This window comes from Palaemon carinicauda, chromosome 19 (genome assembly GCF_036898095.1).
Source record: "Palaemon carinicauda isolate YSFRI2023 chromosome 19, ASM3689809v2, whole genome shotgun sequence".
NCBI classification, from domain to species: domain Eukaryota; kingdom Metazoa; phylum Arthropoda; class Malacostraca; order Decapoda; family Palaemonidae; genus Palaemon; species Palaemon carinicauda.
Genome location: NC_090743.1, coordinates 73,862,853 through 73,872,852, shown reverse-complemented (window position 1 = coordinate 73,872,852; position 10,000 = coordinate 73,862,853). Strand labels below are relative to the sequence as shown.

General features: G+C 33.6%; 1 protein-coding gene across 8 annotated transcripts in view; it reads right to left on the bottom strand.

Annotated features, from left to right (window-relative positions):
- The window catches only part of LOC137658674 (transcription factor GATA-4-like), a 377,255-nt gene that overhangs the window by 238,124 nt on the left and 129,131 nt on the right, over positions 1-10,000 (bottom strand). For 4 of the 8 annotated variants that reach the window (XM_068393628.1, XM_068393633.1, XM_068393634.1 and 1 more), the window contains exon 2: positions 9,064-9,110. The exons of the other annotated variants lie outside the window; for them this stretch is intronic. The gene's annotated coding sequence lies outside the window, so the exon portion shown is untranslated. The remainder of the gene's footprint in view (positions 1-9,063; positions 9,111-10,000) is intronic. 8 annotated transcript variants of the gene reach the window in all.

Genomic DNA, 10,000 nt, shown 5'->3' with positions numbered 1-10,000 from the left:
ATCCTTCTCCACCATCCCCAACTGTTCTATGCATTACAAAATCCATGAGGATGATAAACAACATAGGTGACAGCACATCCCTTGGAGTCACCACTGTTCACTGGAAATTCACTTAATAGGACTCCTCTAAAATTAACTTTACGCTTGCTATGCTCATGAACAGACTGAACCAAATTTACATATTTAAGTGAAAATTTTTCATAATCCATATATGCCATCAAAAGTGGATTTCTATATTCTACACATTGCTGTACCACATGTCGTAAAATGAAAATTTGTTCAGTACAACTTCTATCTTTTCGAAATCCGGCTTGTTCACCTCTCAGGTTTTCATCAATCTTTCTCTCTAGTCTCTTTAGAGCGAGTATATTACTGTATATATTTTCATGACAACTGACGTAAGTGTGATGCCTCTGTCATTACTGCATTTATGAGATCTCCTTTTTTCCCATTTTCCACAACACTCCTAGCTCCCATTCATTGGGTTTTGCCTCTTCACGCCACATTCTACAAAATAATCTTGTAAGTATTCTGGGAGTCACTTCCTTTTCGGTCAATATCATCTCAGCAGTTATTCCATCTTATCCAGGGGCTTTTCATCTCTTTAGTTTTTCAATGATAGCTTCGACTTCGAACACAATGAATTAATTCATGGGCCCATCAAGGTCTTCCACAGCTTCAAGTATATCAATCAAATTATCCCCTTCATATCTCCTATTCATGACCTCACTAAAGTGTTTCATCCAGCGTTGCCTTTCTTTAAAATATATGTCATTATAAATTGTGAAGACAGACTCAAATCAGCCTATTCAACATAAAAACATTCTTTGCCAGATTGAACTTCTGAAGTTCCAAACTGGATGAACAACTAGAAATCAAATGCGTATATTGGAAAATCTCGGCCCTAAATGGGATTATCAGTGGTCAATTATAAATTTTTGGTTTGAATCATTAACAGTTGGATCGTAACAGTTATGTCACGAGAAACGTAATATCATAGTGTGGCAACGTAGCTGTTAGGCTCTCAACAGAGAAGCGAGGTTAATGCAAGTGAGGTTTATTTTACAGATAACGAACTTACATTCAAACAGTAAAGAGCAACAATGTCACAAAAATTGAAACAATATGAAACATGCGATGTGAAAGAGAGGAAGAGATAAAAAAGCCATAGCAATACAGTGTAGGAGTGCATGAAACACGTGTGGTACAACACATTGGAAGGAATTGGTTAGGCCTATGAGTCAGTCTGTGTTATAGTGGTGTGAGATATATAGTAACCCAAGTCAAAATGTATAGTTATCAGAGAATGAGTTAAGGACAAATGAGAACCAGTTGCCTAGTAAGTGGAAGAACTGACATCGTAATGAGATGAAATTAAGTGTACAGTGGCAAGGGGACGTTAATAAAAGTAAGCAGATGTGAAAAATGAGGGGCATTCAATAGAGAGAATGTCTTATTTTCTTCAAAATCTAATGGATTTGTCTTTTGGTCATGCCCCACATGTCCAACAAGTGTCGTTTAAATTGGTTCTGTAGTTTTTTCGTAATGTTGTTCACAATAAAATAAACTAACAAAATATTTGTCGTCTACTTAACATTGCGATTATTTTAAAAATACTGCTGCGCACTTGTGCTTTGACGTCCTGTATCCAACACGTTACAGATGTACCCTTGGGTCATACCCAACATGACTACCAAGTTTAGTCAAAGTAGGTACAGTCGTTTTTGTGTAAAGCTGCTCACAAACAAACAAATAAACGGCGACAGGGGTTTAAGAAATATCCTTCTGCAAAATCTTCGATTATGGCGAAGGCAAAAAGGCTGTTTCCGGACACAAGTTGGCTAAGAGATCATCATGGCAAGTGTACAACGGAATCTTCAGAAACCACAGAAGGAAATCCGCAAAGTATATATATATATATATATATATATATATAAAAAAAAATAATCCTTATAAGATGACATGTCAAGATACCAGTTGGTGTTTGAAATTAATTAGGAACCAGTTACTTATACAAAATACGGAAATGCAAGAGGAATTCTCAAGATAAATAAATCACATTTGGCTACTGTGAGGGTTATGAAAAACCTGGTCTCATAAGCATTTCAAAACAACAACATTTGAGAACGTTTCTGTCAGATGTGTGTTGTACCACACGTGTTTCATACACACTCGTACACTGTAACAGTATTGCTTTTTTGTCTTATCACTCTCTCTTCCCTGCCCTAATAATAGACTAACCTGTGTAAGCTTGCTAGCTCATGTTTTATTTTCTTTGAAATTTTGAGACGTTCTTTCTTGCAAGTTCTTCCTGTCTGTCCTCGTTGTCTGTTTAATAAAGTTTAACTGAATTGCTCTCTCCTCTCTGTTACAACATAGCAGCCCACTCGCACAGTGTCTTGGCATTGGCATTACGCAAAGGTGCAATAATATCAAAATTAGAAAACATACGATGTACGTCACATTCCATAGGCTACTTCTTGGTCTAATGGTTATTATCGATATGTTGAGAATTGTCTATGAAAAGTGGAGTTTCCTCTTAGAAGCGTCTTCATTCCATACAAATAAAAGATTATTATTATTAAAAAGAGGAGACTTACCACAGCAATGAGTCGAGCTCAACTCTTACAGAACTGGGCCGAATAAATCCGGGAAAAAAGAATACTATATATATATATATATATATATATATATATATATATATATATATATATATATATATATATATATATATATATATATATATTCGTAATTCCAAATGAAACATATAGTCAATACAAGATAAAGTATAAATTAAACTATAAAATGTTGTGATAAAAACATTTTAAAAATGTGAGTATGGGATTGTATGCACCCGGTACTTTCAAAAGAATTAAATAAGATAACAAATATAAAATTGAAAGAAAACAAATTTAGAAGATGTAATAAACTTGATTTACAAAAAAGGATGTTCAAATACGAGGATGATAAGAACTAGGGTAAATATTTTTACATTATTCAGTAAATACCGAAATGGCGATTTTTCGACGAAGACTGTCAGTATTCTATTCCGGGAAAAATACTGACGATTTGTGGTATTGAAGAGGCTGTGTTGTAAGAGGAGGAAGTTAAAAATATACTTTATTTATACAAACGTGTATAAAATTCAGACTTCAAATGTATATGAACATCAATTGGACAGAACCTTACGTATATGCCATATATATATATATATATATATATATATATATATATATATATATATATATATATATATATATATATATATATATATATATATATATATATACATATATATATACATATATATATATATATATATATATATATATCTATATATAATGTATATATATAATATATATATATATATATATACATATATGTGTATATATATATATATATATATATATATATATATATATATATATATATATATATATATATATATATATATATATATCAGCTGTTACTAGTCCACTGCATAACAAAGGCCTCACACATGTCCTTCTAGTCCTGTCTGATTATGGTCTTTCTATGCCATTCCACACCCGCAAACTTTCATAGTTCGTCAATTCATTGTCTTCTCTTCCTTCCTCTGCTTCTTTTGCAATCTCTAGGGACCCATTGTTATTCTTACCGTCCATATATTATCTGACATTCTCATTATATGTCTTGCCCATGTCCATTTCTTTTTCTCGTCATAATATCCTCTACTTTAACGTGCTCTCTTCTGTCCCTTGGTGTTATTCTCATCATTATTCTATCCATAGCTCTTTGAATTGTAACTAGTTGATGTTCTAAGGTTTTGATAAGGTTCTAAGTTTCTGTTGCGTAAGTTAAAACTCGTAAGATCATCTAATTAAATACTTTTCTTTTTAGAGAAAGTGGCATTTTACTGTACCTAATCTCATTTTGATTACCAATAGCTCTCAATCCATGCTTATACTTCTTTTAATTTCGGTCTCGTGTCCTGGGATAACACTTACTGTCTGTCCTAAGTACGTATATTCATTAACAATCTCTAGAGGTTCGACCCTTACTTTTATTTTATGTCTCTCGGCATTTTCATTTAACAATATCTTAGTTTTACTCATATTCATTTTCAGTCCTATATTTTTGCTTTCTCTATTCAAATATGTCATCTTTTGCAATTTACTCCCATGATTCACTAAACATAACTATGTCATCTGTAAATCATAAGTTGTTTACGTATTCCCCATTAATATCAATTGATACATTTTCCCAACCAAAATTTTCAAAAACTTCTTCTAGGCATTTTGTGAATAATTTACGAGAGATGGGGTTTCCCTGTCAAACTCTTTTCTCAATCGGAATTTTTCTTAATATCTTTATGTAGTTTCAGGATTGCTGTACTTCCTGTATGGATATCTTCAAGTGTTCTAACATAAGATTCATCTCTTTCTTGTCTTTCAAGGGTTTTCATTATGGCTGAAGATTTATAGAATCAAAAGCTTTCTCATAGTCTATAAATGCCATACATAATAATTTGTCATAATGTTGATTTTTCCATTAGATGGTTAATTACATGGATATGGTCAGTTGTTGAATACCCCCTTCTATAGCCTGCCTATTCTATTCGTTGATGATCTTTGTAAATATGTTATATATTACGAGGAGAGTAAACTTATTGGGCGGTAATTTTTCAGGGCTTTGTGTTTTTCTTTTTATGAATTAGCATAATGATAAAAGTTTTCCAAGCTGTAGGTAAAGAGTATTCTTGCACACATTTGTTGTAGAGTTCAGCCAGTTTTACTACAATGAAATGTTCTCCATCTATTATTAAATCAATTTTTAGGTCATCTTCTCCAGCTGCTTTGCATCTTTTCACTCCTTTTAAAGCTTTCTTCACTTCCCCTATTGTTTGGCTTGGTACCAACTGAGGTGTCTCATTATTTCTATTAAAGTTATTTCTTATATCACTATTGTATATCATTGTATACAAATCCTATGCATTTTTTACCACTCCATCTTTATTGTGGGTAATATTTGAATTTTCATCCTTTAGTTTAAAGCAAACATCTGTTGGTGTCCTGTTCCAAGTATTCTTTTCATCAATTTAATGCTTCTTCCTTTCTTTAGTGTTTCCTCAATATTGGTCTTATTGTGTTTACGAATGTCCTTGGTTTTTAGTTTGTTTATTGTTTTGGATAGTTCTGCTGATTCCATTTTATCTCTTTGATTTTATCCTAATTTCCCATCTTTTCTTTATTAGGTGTTTGGTCTTTTCTGATACTTTTCCTTGATCTTGTTTAGGAACTGTTCCACCTATCTCTTGTGCTAATTCAAATACAGCTTTTGTCAAATTATTGTTCATTTCTTCTTTATTTGCTCCCATTTCATCATGTTGATGGGAGTACCTATTCTGTATTGCTAAACTAATTGCATCCGATTTTTCTATCATTACAAGAGTGTTTATTTTCTTTGTTAAAATTAGTATTTCTCTTTCTATTCTTAGATCTAATCATATTTAATTTCTCACCCTTCTATAGACACTTGACTTTATATATATACATATATATATAAATAAATATATATATATATATATATATATATATATAATTTATATATATATATATATATATATATATATATATGTATGTATGTGCGTACACACATATATATGCGTAAAACTCATGTGGAAACGTGATGTTCAGATGCAAAATAAAACACGTGGAAAATGAAAATATAAGAGTGAATCTTGATAAGTTTTGTTTTACTACTTCAAGAGGACTCCTCTTGAAAAAATAGGAGGAAAATGGTCAGTATTCACTCTAGAGTATATTTTCATTTTCCGAGTAGATCTTTGCAAAGAATTGTTAGTCCATTCACGGAGACTTCATTTGCTCTTGGGTAGAGCGAATTAGTTTAAACGTTCTGAGAGTTTTTATGATCTTGTCTAACTTATTTTTGAAGTCATATACCGTGTTACTGTTTACTACCTCCTCTGGAAGTGTGTTCCATGTATCTGCTATTTTATACGTACAGAAATTACAACATTGAGCGGTGTTGTATCTTTTCAATTCTAGTTTGTATCCGTTACCTCTGGACTAATTTGTGTTAAGAGCGAGGAGGTTGCTGTAGTCTTCATTAGCTTTAATAATTTGGAATGTCTATTAGCTGTTCCCTCAGTCATCAAGTTTTCAGATCAAATAAGAGAGAGAGAGAGAGAGAGAGAGAGAGAGAGAGAGAGAGAGAGAGAGAGAGAGAGAGAGAGAGAGAGAGAGAGAGAGAGAGAGAGGGGGGCAGGAAACTAAGGTGGAAAACTATTTCTCCATCGTGAGAACTTTGACATGCGATGGTTGAAGAATGAATGTTGCAGCGACTATAGCTTGTTTATACATTGCATTCCCCTCATTAGGATATCAAATAATAATCTATTGTAGCTTTGGAATTATGGATCTCTTCCGTCATTTTCTAGAGAATTCATAACCTTCATTCTTTGAAGAAGCAGTTATCGAATCCTTGGCCTTCTTTAGACCATGGGACCTTGAAATGTCTGTCCCATTATCCTTGTCTTATCCAATTGAATACCTGATTTCTAAATTGCAATATAGAGATACTAAATCGTTATTGTATGTTGGCATTGAATGATTGGAACTAAAACTAAAACTGAAATCGATATCAGACTTAGGAGACGATGTATTATCGTGTATCACATTATCAGAAAAGCAGTTTTCTCTGTTCACAATTAAAGGTATCTCAGACAAGACAAAATGAGAGAGAGAGAGAAATAACTGGAAGGGAACAGGTGAAATTAACACCCCCCCCCCCTCTCTCTCTCTCTCTCTCTCTCTCTCTCTCTCTCTCTCTCTCTCTCTCTCTCTCTCTCTCTCTCTCTCTCTCCATACCCGTCGAAGCCACATTAGAGTCCAGCAGAGACGTTAATTACCGGCCTAGCTACCTGTCCGAGTGATCGTTAACACAGCTTCTCACACCTTACCTGATACCAGCCACACCTATACTGCTCTTCAACCTACTATCACGGCAAGCTAGCAGGTAGGGGGACCCACGGAGCCCTGGAGGATCTTTAGAAGGGGTTAGGTCCTACTAGAGAGGGGCGGTTGGATCTCGAGGGGAGGAGTCCCAGTTGGGCTTGTTTGTGTATCCTGTTCTGAACAACCTCAGGTGACATCACGCTGTCACCTTCGTAGGCAACGGTGAAGTTGCAATCAACTGGTGCAGGTCAATGCCATCGTGTTCCTACAGCGGGTAAGGCACACGAAACAGGAGAGCTTAAATGTTACGTAGCAACGCCGAGGGAACGAACCTTAGCTAGCTGGGCCGGGGACATGGGCGACTACCACAGGTGATGGAAGTTGCTGTTCCTGTAGTCGTGTCAGGTGGTGCCTCCACCAGGTGAGCTTAGCCCTTATCTTTCATAATGGCTTCGCATCGAGGCCTATTATTTAAAGTAAATCTTTATTGGCACTGCGAAGGCAATTAAGAGCCTCCTAACTCTAATTAGTTCCTTAACAACTGCCATAAATTATGCTTCGAAGATAAAAGAGGAAAAAATTAATGGTCGTATCATTACGGGCACTCTTCCTCCCTGAGCTATTCGTTCGGGATTCCGTCAATTGTAAACTATGGTCGAATTCTTGTCTGTCATTCGACTGTAAATCTTAATGGTGGACATTATCCACTTTCAGAGACGATGATATTATCGACAGTTTTTTTCTTTCACTTAGAAGAAAAAGTGGTATTTCCTATAAAAAGGGACGCATTTTTTTCGACATTCAAATTCCGGATTTCTTTATTGATTATAAAACTCTAATCATTAATATATATTCTTAAGCACTATCAGGCAAGACAGAATAATAATTTATGACAGATTATAAAGCTTAAATATTGTTGCCAAACGTAATGAGAGAAAAAATAATTAAACAATTACTAGCGTATGTATAAATTCCAAACAATGGTCTCCCTATAATTCTGAAAATTATTATATATATATATATATATATATATATATATATATATATATATATATATATATATATACACACACACACACATATATATATATATACATGTTTCTTCAAAAAGGCCCATAAAAGAAACAAAGGAAATATGAATAAATCACTATATTTCGACCAATACACATTGGCCATTTTCGGGGCCAATGTATATTAGTCGAAATATAGTGATTTATTTATATTTCCTTTGTTTCTTTTATGGGACTTTTTGAAGAAACATGTTAGACTGTTCGATTACAGTTATAAGTAAAACACATAATACATACATACATATATATATATATATATATATATATATATATATATATATATGGATAAATATCAACACAACATCGTGTTCAAATAGAAATAAATTTCTACCTCATACTTGGGATCGAACGCTAGCCCCTTCTAATGAAAGGCCAGGTCGAAACCAACCATGCCACGAGAGCCCATAAAAGGAAATCTGAACCTGACACTAATCTAGCTGTCCGAGGATTTACCTGGTGAGACATCAGTCTCTTTACCAGCGAGTTTTACCAGATTTCCCCGGGCCACCACGTGACACAATTGGTAGTAATTCATTCAAATTACCCCTAATGAGTCAATATGGATAAATATCAACACAACATCGTGTTCAAATAGAAATAAATTTCTACCTCATACTTGGGATCGAACGCTAGCCCCTTCTAATGAAAGGCCAGGTCGAAACCAACCATGCCACGATATATATATATATATATATATATATATATATATATGTGTGTGTGTGTGTACACATATATATATATTATATATAGTATATATATATTATATATATAGTATATATATATATATATATATATATATATATATATATATATCCTTCTGGCACGCTATCATGCAACCTATCTATTAACAAAATTATATTATCCAGAGTAAGATATAACATGCTACTCTAGAAGTATTTTATAGGGAATCCGGTAATCAATTATTCGAGTGGTACATTCTTTGTTAATTTAACACCCATAGGGTAGGGGTGCGTAGTAAGTTCCAAGGTGGTAAGCTATTAAGTGGGGGGGGGGGATTATATCATCAATATAAATACCTATGATGGTTCCATGGTTCGGAGCAACTTCAGGAAAACCACATTACCTGAAAAAAAAAGAAAAAAAATAATAATAAAATATTTATATTCATAGTAAGCATCATCATCATTAACATCATGAATATCATCGTAATTTTCATACTTATGGGTTCACTACCCAGAAAAATTATTGAATTATCATCCAATACATGTCAGTGAAATATTCTTGGTAAGTGTCACCATTACCATCATTAATAAAATAATTTTCCCAATTAGTGGTCGGCTACACAAAAAAATATTTTGGGTATCATCATTAATATCATCATATTTATCCAAATTGAAGATTAGCTACCAAAAGAATTTAACTGTGAAATCTAAGTTCCTCTTTTAAATAAAAGGTAATTTTACTGACCAGCTTGAAAACAAGGACAGGAAACTTCAATAGTGCCATTGTCTTTAAGCAATTACACGTTAGACTAATCAGCAGCACGTCAACACGCTCCCATTTCTATGTTGCGTTATTTACAACTGTTACTTCTAATCTAGCTAGTATCTCTGTTTCCTCCTGTCTCATATTCTTCGGAATTTTCTCCGACCTGCCGTGTTCACATTTTATCAAAAGGATCCATCTTTTTACCTAGATGAATCTTCAACCACATCACAGTGGTATCTACAATTTTCGTGTTTTGAGTCATAATTAACTGATCTAAACTTCCTCCACCCTTTAAAATTTCCGTTCATGTCTATCAAAACATTTTCTTATTTATCTAATTGGAAATGATTACATCTTTCCTACATAAATCGCCAGTCAGCATTCTAATGATGGTAACATATGACCTTTTGATTGAGGTTCTTGCCCTTCATGACTTATCAAATGCAATTTGTAAACGAAAAATAGATTAGTCCGATAACACAACGATAAACCATCTTTCGTGGTCTTTGAACGCTGGACGAAATT